We start from the raw sequence: 14,602 nt of genomic DNA, 5'->3' as shown, positions 1-14,602 counted from the left end.
AGCTACCAAGGGGACCTCATGGACCTATAGCTTAAAGCTCCAACAGGACATGAATAATTAATCAAACTCTTTAATTAAACTATTCATCATTCGTTAACTGTCGGGCACTACACTAAAGACTGACAGTTGCACTCTTTGCACTACAGATATATTTCTGTGTCCATTGGATATAATCAATCAACAGTACAATGACCCTACACAAATTACTCGTAAGTACAACTGAGTCAAAATTATCGTTTTACCCCTATACTTACATCTAACTCCTTAAGTACCACTGATCCCTCTAATGAACAATAGATCATGGTCTAACTATGACTAAGCTCCTCTCGGGCCAGGAGACAGTGTTGTGCCACATTGTTCAAGCCCCAAAATCAGCCGTTAAATGAGCAATTTATCTACTTACCTCGACCTCAGGGAAGAAGTGAATTCCTTCTTATGTAGTTGTGTTCCCAGTTCCCCAATCACACGAATCCCCAAAATGGTAGGCTTGTTGAGTCGGCGATCTAGCCACTCTCGCCCATACAAATCAAAGGATCGCCCTCATAGACTTAGGAGTTTACAACTCACTCAAGATTCAGGTCATGTTACCTATGGTCATCCTGGTGAAATGTAAGTCTCTATTATGAACGATGTTATATAATATGACTAAACATTTCGTGGTCCAGTCTTATACAAACTCCTTTGTATAGAATATCCATGCTCCCATGTTTATACATGAGTGATCAGGATTAGATCATTTGTAGCACTTTACAACAGTTGTAACTCCTATAAATCGGGTTATACTCGTAGTGTCACCAGGATAAGGTAATCAGCCTTATCCATCTACTATAGACCATTTAGCTTATCACTTAAACATGATCTGCCTATATGTCTCTACATACATGTTTAAACTACAAGATAATATTGGATGTTAGTTTATTAGTTTGTGGTTAATGCAACAAAATGTGGAATAAAATATCATATATTTTATTAAATAAACAATGAGTTTGTTCAAATCATTTACAAATTATAAGATCCTACAAGATTTAGGGCATCAACCCCAACACAATGGACATAGAAATATATCTGTAGTACGAAGAGTGTAACTATCAGTTTTTAGTAGAGTGACCGATAGTTAATGAAAGTTGATTAATTTAATTAAATAGTTTAATTAATTAATCAAGTACCATTGGAGCTTAAAATGGACCTATCGTTATCCCAACTGGAATTAGTGAGAATTGAATTAATTTTAGATTAATTTGAATTGTTCAAATTAATAAAGAAAATTAATTATATGAGATATAATTAATATAATGTATATGATACATTATGATGTAAAGGTTTATTTGAGAGGAAATATATTTGAATATGATTCAAATATTAACTATATGAATGTGATTCAAATAAATACTATAGGTCTTGATATGAATATGATTCATATTAAATACTATAGGTTAAATGAGAGAATATTAAATTATAGGTTATATTATATGTGATATAATATTAACTATAGGTTATATGTTATATTAGATACAATATATGGTTTATTAATATATGATATACATATATTAAGTTGGTTATTATATATATATATATATATTTATTTATTTATGTAATTATTTTATTTAATTAAAGATTATTATTTTTAAATAATAATTCATTTATTGGGAGGGAGTTATGCGATAATTTTCCCTAATTCTCTCTTTTGACAAGCGTTAGTGGGATTTTGGAGAAGGGAAATTTTCATTCTCCTTTTTCATCCTTCTCAGTGAGAGGGAATATAGAGTTGTTCCATAAGAAAATCCTTGTGCAATATGCTCTCAAAATTGAATTCCCTTTCTCTACCAAAATTAAACAAAGCCCACAAAACTCTAGTTGGTTCTCTACCTTTCGAGAATACCGAGGTATCCGCATAGTGGTGTCCGGTTAATTGGGTTTTTTTGTTGTGTTCGAGGTGAAGGAAATTGGAAACGAGATTTCCATGAGCAGCAAAACAAGACTATTCCAAATTACAATTATGAATCAAAAAATCATTTACAGTCGACTTCAAATAAACGAGTATGCGAATATTTCCAGAAATTACAGCATGAACAATACAAATGCATAAAGAGACAAACTCTACGCACATCGGCAGCCACACTCCAATGCGCGACTCTGATCGAACAACAGCAACCACGAGCGCTCAATCTATACGACCGTAATACCGCACGAACACTTCGCGCTCGTCCTCAACGATCTTCTCGATCACGAACTCCTCCGCAGCACCACGAACGGCCTCCAAAAAACCTCAACGGTGTTGAGTTGAGTCTGACACCACCAACAAGGCGACCTTGGTATTCTCGATGTGAGAATCCAGAGGGTAGGCTCTGTTTGGACTTGGTATAAGGAAGACAAACGGAGGGAACAACGATCACATACACGACTGGGCAAGTGGGAGAAGGCTAATACATATTGTATAGGTCGATACCTAATCGTTTAGATAAAGCTATGTGATCATCTAGCAAAAGTTATGCGATCGTTTAGCTCTATCGTCTAGCTCGATTTGTCGCCTATAGACTCTATACGATCGTTTACCTTGGGCCAGCAATTGTCTAGCAAAGCTATACGATCATTTAGCTCGCACCTGCACGATAGTTTAGCTCGCCCAGCCGTTGTTTAGTAAATCCGTATTTACTTGACGACCATCGTGAGTTTCTGTACGCCGAGAGAAAACTCAAAAATCCTTTTCAAACTTTTGTAAAACTTCTTTTCAAAATAGGAAACCACTTTCCTTTTAAACTCACGGTTATCATGATCCAATAAACACCCACTACTTTGGTTATTTAAAAGAAAAAGTATTAATTATCCAATAATTAATATTATTATAAACATAAATAATAACCAACTTATCATACTATATTTATAACCTATAGTTTTAATATTTCATCTCATGAAACATATAAACCATAGTTCTTTTTCTATTCTATGGTACTTAATGTAAATCTCATTTACATCAATCCTCCACTAGATGTATCTTATACATCATACCGATTATATCATATATAATCAAAATACCTCTTGTCAATTTGAACATTTCAAATCAACACCAAGAACTGATCCTCAACAGAATCCTACCAAGGGGACCTCATGAACCTGTAGCTCCGTGATGCTTGAATTTTATGAAGTGGAATTATGGATGATATGCGTTGATAAATTGCGTTGTGCACTCAAGTTTCCCCAGTGGAATTCAAGTGTAAATTCCCCTGAGTTTCCTGGTAAGTCCAGGGTCGAACACAAGGACTTGTGAAAATAGTTATGTTGGTAATATTTATGAAAACTTTGTGGTAACCAAGTAAATAATAAGTTTTGGGTGTGTTATTGCGTTAATGAAAAAAAAGTAAATAAATGTGGTGGATTTGAGAAAGATAGTTGCGTTGATAGATGCAATGAGTATGCGATGAACGAGTTGAGACGGTCTTTTAGCTAGCGTTACTCGGGAATGCGTCAAACCTTGCGATCATGTTACAATCATATACAACAAGTCATTTCCCAATGTAAATACGATGCTCCTAAGTCTAGGACGCATGTGTTGAATGCAAAGTGTCCATAGAGCTTATCCCTAAGTCTCTACTCTTGTCCTATGCGTTGATGCAAAATGCATGAAAGCAAGGTGACTACATACAATCATACCTTATTGCTAAGATGCACGTGGTGCGTTAATAATAAATAGTGCTCATTCCTAAGCACCTATCTCCCGTTTATGCGTTCTAATCTGGTTATTCCAAACCTAGATTCTGACCTGACCTTCCGAAGTCTAGATCCGTCTTTAGACTACCCTCCCCAGTATCTCTAATAGATGAATGAAGCATACATAAACAAGATAATCGCGAGGATGAAGATTCCTTCGTTATGCTAGCTAACTACGTCTCACCCATTCATCTAATTTAGCTACTCATGCTTAAATAAGAGAGAGTGAACAGATATAGAGAAAGATATTCCATTCGTATAACTGAGTTGAATACAAAAGGACGATGGAAAGTAAAGGTAAAGAGTCTGGTAGCAATTCCTTGCTGACCAAGGTTTTTTACACTAAATCTCTATTCTGATCTACAAATGTTCCCACTTCCACAGGCATCGGCCCTCTCTCTGTCTTGGAGCTTCTAGTGCCTTCCCAAGCTTGTCGGAACGATCTACCAGTACACCTTCTTCCTCGCATTCACCTTAAAATGGAAGAAAACTATGAACAGAGGCGTGAACTTGTAAAGGGATGAAGTAATTGACTGCTTAACCCCTTCTCTGAAGAATGCACTTAGTATTTATAAGACATCAAAAATGAAAGGCAGCTTCTCTCTCCCGGTTGTACAGATGGGACAGCTTTAATTCCCGACTAACGCGCCATTGTCATCGATAAAGCTGGATGTACTTTGTGACCGTTATCAGCTGTCAACTTAATTAGGATCCAACTGTTGTCAGCTTTCTATCCCATCGATCTTAATTATCCTTTCACCCGGATGCGCTCACCATGTTGCGCTGACCAAGTTGCGGTGATTCTTCTTGGGCGAATGTTTGCGAGCACGATCAACGTAAACTTCATTCGACCAATATGGTCCTATGATCGCAATCTCTGCATTGTGTTAACGCATATTCTGCACAAAAATGTAAAGATCAACTGCTCTAATGCGTTGGACGAATGCGACCACAATATTATAAAATTTATGCTTAATGGACGCAATTTAACAGATTCTATCAACGCAATCCAACATTGTTTAAGAATTCAGCACTATGATAACGTGCATTTATGCTCGTTATCACACCCCCAAATTTAAACAATGCTTGTCCTCAAGCATAAGCTAAAGATTACTTTAGCAAGTTAACCGCAAAGTTTCCTTCCCTAGATTTTTCAAGAATACTTCATTCAAATTCTATATACCAAAATTTTCTTAAGTCTTATTCAAATTTCTTTCTAAAATATTTCTAAGACTTAGGGGTTACAAGATTAACTTTCAAAAGGACTTCACTGAATTCCGGAACATCGCATGATTTATTTCAAAAAGAAAATTTTCTATCGGGGTGTCAAATGATTTATCCTTACACAAAAAAAAATTTCATTGCCATTTTTTTTTCTGACCTTGCACTGATCCAAGTGTCTTGCCTTCGTTTTGGCTTGCCCCCACGGGTGTCATGCAGACATCCAACTACGAGCAATGCACTCTTTCTCAAACTAAACTCATACCGATTTGGTAGAGGAATTGCAGTCATTTATTTATACATTGATCCTGGTGACTTGCTTTCGTTTTGGCTTGCCCCCCCGGGTGTCATACGGACATCCAACTACGAGAAAGTACCTTTCACAACTTAACTCTTATCAATATGGGTATCCCATTGCGTTGATAGTGGAATTGTTATTCTCAAATATTTCATTTTTTTTATAACTTTTATTTTTTTGTTGTAGAAGCAAGGTCGGAAACAAATACCCCACCCCCAAATTTAAAATGCGGCAATGTCCTCATTGCCAAAAGAATAAAATAAGTCATGTGAGGGTCATAAAATGCAGTGTAAAGAGAGTTTGAAAGAAAGCTAGCAAACCCCTAACTTCTAGAAATATTTCATGAGGTGACTATCTTAAGAATTAAGTTGACTCTAGTATATACGAAAGAGATAAAAGCATATTTTTCATCATTGAAATCATACTTAGCAAAGAAACAACGTGCGGTAAACTACTAAAGGTATCTACCTATATTATGATTGCGGTAATCAAGGAGGATGCGGTGATAAAACTTTGAAAAGTAATATGCAATGTGATAGTGCAAAATTTGAAGTAGAGATAAGGAAGAGTACACCCCCAAATTTAGCGCTATCGCCTGCATTGAGTATTGATGCATCCATCCTTGCGGCGATCCTTGCTTCTGTGGATTGCGGTGATGGAATGAGATCATTTTCTTCTTCGCAATCCTGTGCCTTAATCCTTGTAAACAGACAAAGAGAGGGTCAACTGATTTTAAAAAAAAACAACAAGATTTTTTTTTTTTTTTTTAGAGAAATAAGTGAAATACTGATAATAGTAAAATGACGAAGAGTTAAATGTTCAAGAGTTGAGTGAGGGATAGTCCGGACTTTTCAGCTTTGTGGAGACAGTTTCTGGCTAGAAATCTCCTTTGCAATATGCTTTGATCTGTTGCCCATTAACTTTAAATATTCAACTTCCATCCTCGGTGATCAGTTCCACCGCACCATGTGAAAATACTTCTTTGATGATGAAGGGACCAGACCAGCGTGATTTTAATTTTCCTGGGAAGAGCCACAATCTCGAATTAAAGAGTAAGACATTCTGCCCGATTTGGAGGTTTCTGGCGCATATGCGTTTATCATGCCAACGCTTGGTGCGTTCTTTGTAAATCTTCGCATTCTCATATACGTTGACCCTCCATTCTTCTAACTCGACCAGCTGCAGTTTTCGCGCTTCCCCTACTTTCTTCAAATCAAAATTCAGTTTCTTGACCGCCCACAATGCTTTATATTCCAACTTTAAAGAAAAGTGACACGCCTTGCTGAATACCAACTCATAGGGGGACATACTTATAGGTGTTTTAAATGCAGTCCGGTATGCCCATAACGCATCATTGAGCTTCATTGCACAATCCTTCTATGAAGGCTTGACTACCTTCTCAAGTATCAATTTAATTTCACGATTGGACACTTCAGCATGGCCATTTGTTTGCAGATGGTATGCGGTAGCCACCTTGTGGATGATATTGTACTTGCGCAGCAGCTCCTTTATATTGTGATTGACAAAGTGTGATCCTTCATCACTTATGATGGCACAGGGAGTGCCAAAACGAGTGAAAATATTCTTCTTGAGGAACTGGGAGACTACCACCGCATCACTTGCGGCGCATGCAATCGCATCTACCCACTTAGAGACGTAATCGATGGCGAATAAGATATAATGTTTGCCATCGAAGGAGGGAATGGTCCCATGAAATCAATTCCCTATACATCAAATAATTCCAGCTCCAAGATAGTATTCATTGGCATTGCATTCTTCCATGAAATGTTGTCGGTGCATTGACATCGATCACATTTCATTGCGTAGTTAGCAGCATCCTTAAATAATGAAGGCCAGAATAATCCACTTTATAAAACTTTGATTGCAGTACGTTGTCCTCCAAAGTGCCCTCCATATGGCAAGTCGTGGCACTGCGACAATATGCGTTGTTGAGCAGTGCTTGGTACTGGTCTGCACCTCTTTTATACAGATTCGGCTCATCCCAATAATAATGTTTGCATTCATGCTTGAGCTTCTCTATTGATGGTAGGTGTAATCTTCAAGAAATTGTTCACAAACCAAATAATTAACGATGTCCGCATACCAGGGCAGTTCTTCTATGTGGAATAGCTGCTCGTCTGAGAACACGGCATACACTTTAAATTCATTGCGGTCAACCTCGGGATTTTCTAGTCTGGACAAGTGATCCGCAACTTGATTCTATGTCCTCTTCCGATCAATTATCTCGATATCAAATTTTTAAAGGAGGAGAACTCATATGATCAACCTCGGCTTTGCGTCCTTCTTTGTCATTAAATATTTGATTGTCGAGTGATCAGTGTGAATGAGTACCTTAGTTCCCAATAGATATGCCCATAATTTTTCTAACGCAAAAATCACAGCAAAAGTTCTTTTTCAGTGGTGGTATAATTGAGTTAAGTAGGGTTCAGAGTTTTGCTGGCATATTCGATGGGGTGCAAAATAGTTTTCTTCTTATGCGCTAATGCAGCTCCCATCGCATACTCGCTTGCGTCACATATGAGTTTAAATAGGAGTGTCCAATCCGGCGCAATTAAGACGGGTGCGGAAATCAGCGCATCTTTTAAAATTCGGAATGCATTGAGGCATTTGTTGTCAAATTCAAACGTTCTATTCACCTCTAACAACGCACTTAGGGGTCGTGCAATTTTAGGAAAGTCTTTAACGAATCGTCTATAAAATCCAGCATGCCCCAAGAAGATTCGCAAGGCCTTCACATTGGTTGGAGGTGGAAGCTTTTCAATTACGTCGATCTTTCCTTTGTCCACTTCCAACCCTTCTCAGGAGACTTTGTGTCCCAACACTATACCCTCTTTCACCTGAAGTGACATTTTTCCCAATTGAGCATCAGCTTCGTCTCTTCACATCTTTTCAGGATTTTCTCCAAATTGGCTAGGCAAACTTCATACGTGTTCCCATAAACGGAGAAGTCATCCATAAATATTTCTACTGAGTCCTCAAGATAATCTAAAAAGATCGCCATCATACACCTTTGAAAAGTGCTTGGTGCGCTGCAGAGGCCAAACGGCATGCGGCGAAAAGCAAATATCCCATATGGGCAGGTGAATGTGGTCTTGTCTTGGTCTTCAGGAGCTCTTATGATTTGATTATACCCGGTGTATCCATCCAAGAAGCAGTAAAAATTATTCCCTGCTAATCTTTTCAGCATTTGATAGATGAATGGCAGAGAGAAGTGATCTTTATTTGTGCCACATTCAATTTGCGGTAGTCCATACATATGCACCATCCAGTGATGGTTCTTTGCGGTATTAATTCATTATTCTCATTTGGGACAACCGTCATTCCTTATTTCTTCAGCACACATTGCACGAGGCTGACCCACGTGCTATCTGCAATGGGATAGATAATGCCTGCATCCAACCACTTGATAATATCCTTTTTTACCACCTTCTTCATCGCAGGGTTAAGTATACATTGATTCTCAACAGTTACTTTGTGGTCGTCCTCGAGACAAATGTGGTGCATGCAGTACGCAGGGCTAATTCCACTGATATCAGCGAGCGTACATGTTTCTTGAGAATCCTCATCAACGCATTCTCTTGATCTTCGTTAAGCACAGAGGAAATTATCACTGGCAGCTTTTCATTCTACCCCAGAAATGCGTACTTCAAATGTGTTGGTAAGGTTTTCAATTCAAGTGTTGGTGGTTCCACGAGAGAAGGTTGCGTTATTTTTCTTTTTTCCTTCGGCTCTTCTTCTTACGTTGCGATCGATCCTTCTTCTTTGTTTGTTTTTGCTACAATCGCATTGCAGGCAGCTACGGATGCATTGGCATCCTCTTCTTCACATTCTTCATCAGACTTTTCTTCTTCAATCAAATTCAGTTCATCTTCAAAGTCTTACAGGTCTTCCTCATCAGGAAATTTCATGGCACGAATTATATTAAACTTAAGCTTCTGTCCGTTTATGCTCAAAGTGATTTCTCCCTTGTGCACATCAATTTGAGCGCGGCCTGTTGATAGAAAAGGTCGCCCCAAAATGATGGGTACATCCTTGTCAACCTCATAATCTAGGATGATGAAGTCAGCTGGAAAAATAAATTTATCAATTGTGATCAGCACATCCTTCACCTTACCTTCTGAATGAACCAGAGATCTATCAGCCAACTGAAGAGTCACGGATGTGGGCACAAGTTGCCCCACATTTAGTTGTCGAAAGATTGACAACAGCATCAAATTTATGATGGCCCCCCAAGTCACACAGGGCTTGCCAAATATAGAGTCCTCCTATGGAGCAAGGAATAGTGAAGTTCCCAGGATCGCTCATCTTCGGTGGGATAATAGATTTGGAAGCATTAGTGCCACCGTGGCAAATTTTCTAGCGCCTCTCTTCTTAGTTACCATGTCCTTCAGAAACTTACCATAGGTAGGCATTTCCTCAATCGCTTCACTAAAAGGAATATTAACATGTAATTGTTTTAGCATAGATAGGAAGTGTTGGTACTGTACCTCTTCGATTTTCTTTTTCCTTAGCCTCTGAGGGAAAGGTGGTAACTGGACTTTCACGATTCCCGTTTCATTTGACTTTGAGGTTGATGCAACCTCGGGTTCTACTGCTTCATTTTCTTTTTCTTCTTCTTGCGTTGCCGCAATCTCAGGTTCAGCTGCGATAGAAGTTGTTCTACTCTGATCCTTCTTTTCTCCCTCTACAGTCTTTCCACTGCACAATGTCACAACCTGACATTGCTTCTTTCCTGATCCCTTTGGGTTACGTGGAAGCTTAGTTGAGCTTGGCAATGCCCCTTGCAGTCTACTTTTGAGCTCATTCGCAATCTGGCCCATTTGTAATTCAAGGTTGCAGATGGACGTAGCCTAACTTTGAAGCACTGTCTCATTTTTCTCTATATATTGCTTCAATAGGTTTTATAGAGAAGAGGATTGCGATGGTTGTTGTGAGCTACTTGCTTGGTTGCTCTGTTGACCGTTGCTGCGTTGAAAGAATCCTTGTGGCCCTTCTTTTTGCGCCATAAATTGAAAGTTTTGTTGTTAATTCTTCCAAGCAAAATTTGGGTGGTTTTTCCACCCGGGGTTGTAAGTGTTTGAAAAGGGGTTAATCTTTACAAAATATACAAACTGTAGATTTTGTAGACAATCCTCCATCGCATGCCCATCACCGAAAATCACACACCTTGTGGTGTTTTGACTTATTGCATTGATTTTCCCACCTTGCGGTGTTGGGCTGCTGATCGTCATTCTTTGAATCAAATTCATCATTGCGGTAATTTGGTTTTGTAATGAAACAATAGCACCGTTATTTGCGTCAAAATCTTTGAGTCTTAATCTCAGGTCACTCCCCCTCCAGTCTTCATGATTCTTGTAGATGTAGTCCCATATTCTTCGCCTCATCATAAGTCGTGTCAAGCAAACCACCAGCTGCTGCCGCATTGGCAGCGGTCTGCGAAGCACGATTCAAACCGTGATAGAAAATTTCCATTTGAAGGTAATCTAGTAGCCCATTATGTGGACAATCTCGGACCAACCTTTTAAACCTCGCCCCAACATCGCTAAGCGATTCGTCCATATCTTGTTCAAAATTAGTAATAAGCTTTCTTCGTCTGCATTTTCAGTATGTGGAAAATACTTCTTCATAAACTTCTCCACCACCTGCTCTCAAGAAGTGATCTCTCCTGATTTGAGCGAATAAGCCCATTTCCTAGCCTGATCACAGAGAGAAAATGGGAACAACGTTAGTTGAACTTCTTCAGCCGAGATGTTCGGGAACACAAAAGTATTGCAGATTTCTATAAAACTTCGGAGGTGGGCGTGCGGATCCTCGCCACTCCTTCCTCCAAATTGACCTATAGACTGGATCATCTGCAACATCATCGGTTTCATCTCAAATCTACTTCCGTCTAAGGCAGGCCTTAAGATTCTCGGAGAGAAATCATAGAGGTTTGGCAATGCATAGTTCCTAATGGGCCTATTGCGATCATTTGCCAACAAAATCGAATTTTCCATGACATTGTTGTTGTTTGGTGCTCCTCCTCCACGCTGCTCCGCCATCTTTTCTTTATCGGATTGTGGTTTCTGTTGGCGGACTCTTAGTCTCCTTCGAAATGTTCTCTAAATCTCTGGGTCGTAGTTCGCTAGAGATTGAGAGTTCTGCAAAGAAATCACAAAAATGACTGTTAACAACTATTTTGTCGAAGTCCTCGGCAACGGTGCCAAAAAATTGATGCTTGAATTTTATGAAGTAGAATTATGGATGATATGCGTTGATGGATTGCGTTGTGCACTCAACTTTCCCTAGCGGAATTCAAGTACAAATTCCCCTGAGTTTCCTGGAAAGTCCAGAGTCGAACATAAGGACTTTTGAAAATAGTTATTATTTATGAAAACTTTGTGGTAACCAAGTAAATAATAAGTTTTGGGTATGTTGTTGCGTTGATGAAAAAGAAGTAAATAAAGGTGATGGATTTGAGAAAGATAGTTGCGTTGATAGATGCAATGAGTATGCAATGAACAGGTTGAGAAAGTCTTTTAGCTAGCGTTACTCGGGAATGCGTCAAACCTTGCGATCATGTTACAACCATGTACAACAAGTCATTTCCCAATGTAAATACGATGCTCCTAAGTCTAGGACGCATGTGTTGAATGCAAAGTGTCCATAGAGCTTATCCCTAAGTCTCTACTCTTATCCTATGCGTTGATGCAAAATGCATGAAAGCAAGGTGACTGCATACAATCATACCTTATTGCTAAGATGCATGTGGTGCATTAATAACAAATAGTGCTAATTCCTAAACACCTATCTCTCGTTTATGCGTTCTAATCTGGTTATTCCAAACCTAGATTCTGACCTGACCTTCCGAAGTCTAGATCCTATCTTTAGACTACCCTCCCGAGTATCTCTAATAGACGAATGAAGCATATATAAACAAGATAATCGCGAGGATGAAGATTCCCTCGTTATGCTAGCTAACTACTTCTCAACCCATTCAACTAATTTAGCTACTCATGCTTAAATAACAGAGAGTGAACAGATATAGAGAAAGATATTCCATTCTTATAACTGAGTTGAATACAAAAGGACGATGGAAAGTAAAGGTAGAGAGCCTAGTTGCAATTCCATCATGACCAAGGCTTTTTACACTAAATCTCTATTCTGATCTACAAATGTTCCCGCTTCCACAAGCGTTGGCCCTCTCTATGTCTTTGAGCTTCCGGTGTCTTCCCAAGCTTGCCAGAACGATCTACCAGTACACCTTCTTTCTTGGGTCCGCCTTAAAATGGAAAAAATCTATGGACAGAAGCGTGAACTTGTAAAGGGATGAAGTAATTGACTGCTTAACCCCTTCTCTGAAGAATGCACTTGGTATTTATAAGACATCAAAGGTGAAAGGCGGCTTCTCTCTACCGGTTGTACAGATGGGACAGTTTTAATCCTCGACTGATGCGTCGGATAATTGTCACCGATAAAGTTGGATGTACTTTGTAAGCGTTATCGGCTGTCAACTTAATTTGGATCCGACTGCTGTCAGCTTTCTGTCCCATCGATCTTAATTATCCTTTCACCCAGATGCGCTCACCATATTGCGTTGACCAAGTTGCGGTGATTCTTCTTGGGCGAATGTTTGCGAGCACGATCAACGCAAAGTCTTGCGGTGAAGTTGCGCTCGACCAATGTATTCCTGTGATCGCACTCTCTACATTACGTTAACACATATTTTGCATAAAAATGTAAAGATCAACTGCTCTATTTCATTGGATGCATTCGACCGCAGTATTATAGAATTTATGCTTAATGGACGCAATTTAACATATTTTATCAACGCAATCCAACATTGTTTAAGAACTTAGTACTATGATAACTTGCATTTCTGCCCGTTATTACACCCCCAAATTTAAACAATGCTTGTCCTTAAGCATAAGCTAAAGATTTCTTTAGCAAGTTAACCGCAAAGTTCTTTCCCTATATTTCTCAAGGATACTTCGTTCAAATCCTATATGCCAGAATTTCCTTAAGTCTTATTCAAGTCTCTTCCTAAAATATTTCTAAGACTTAGGAGTTGCAAGCTTAACTTTCAAAAGGACTTTACTAAATTTTGGAACATCGCATGATTTATTTCAAAAAGAAAATTTTCCACCGGGGTGTCAAATGATTTATCCTTGCACAAAAATTTTCTTCATTGCTATTTTTTTCTGACCTTGTGCTGATCCGAGTGCCTTGCCTTCGTTTTGGCTTGCCCCCACGTGTGTCATGCAGACATCCAACTACGAGCAATGCACTCTTTCTCAGACTAAACTCATACCGATTTGGTAGTGGAGTTGCGGTCATTGATTTATGCATTGATCCTGGTGACTTACTTTCGTTTCGGCTTGCCCCCACGTGTGTCATGCAGACATCCAACTACGGGTAAGTGTCTTTCACAACTTAACTCTTATCAACATGAGTTTCCTATTGCGTTGACAGTGGAGTTGTTATTCTCAAATATTTATTTATTTTTTTTATAGCAAGTTCGAGAATAAACACCTCACCCCCAAATTTAAAATACGGCAATGTCCTTATTTCCAAAAGAAAATAAAGTGTCATGCGATGGTCATAGAATACATTGTAAAGGAAGTTTGAAAGAAAGCTAGCAAACCCCTAACTTCTAGAAATATTTCATGAGGTGACTATCTTAAGATTTAAGTTGACTCTAGTATATACGAAAGAAACAACGTGCGGTAAACTACTAAAGTTATCTACTTGTGATATGATTGCAGTAATCAAGGAGGGTGCGGTGATAAAACTTTGAAAAGTAAAATGCAATATGATAGCACAAAAATTGAAATAAAGATAAGGAAGAGTACATCCCCAAATTTAGCGTTGTTGCCCGCATTGAGTATTAATGCATCCATCCTTGCGGCGATCTTTGCTCCTTTGGATTGCGGTGGTGGAATGAGATCATTTGCTTCTTTGCAATCCTGTGCCTTAATCCTTGTAAACAGACAAAAAGAGGGTCAAATGATTTTAAAACAAAACAACAATTTTTTTTTTTAGAGAAATAAGTGAAATACTAATAATAGTAAAATGATGAAGAGTTGTTCAAGAGTTAAGTAAGGGATAGTCCGGGTTTTTCAACTTTATGGAGACTGTGTCTGGCTGGAAATATCCTCCACAATATGCCTTTATCCATTGTCCATTAACTTTAAATGTTCGACTGCCATCCTCGGTGATCAGCTCCACCGTACCATGTGGAAATATTTCTTTGATGATGAAGGGACCAGACCAGCGCGATTTTAATTTTCCTAGGTAGAGCCGCAATATCGAATTGAAGAGTAAGACCTTTTGCCCGATTTGGAGGTTTCAGCGCATATGCATTTATCATGCCAGTGC

Source organism: Benincasa hispida, chromosome 1, assembly GCF_027475165.1.
Source record: "Benincasa hispida cultivar pf3 chromosome 1, pf3_genome.v1.1, whole genome shotgun sequence".
NCBI classification, from domain to species: Eukaryota; Viridiplantae; Streptophyta; class Magnoliopsida; order Cucurbitales; family Cucurbitaceae; genus Benincasa; species Benincasa hispida.
Note: the sequence above shows the minus strand (reverse complement) of the source record.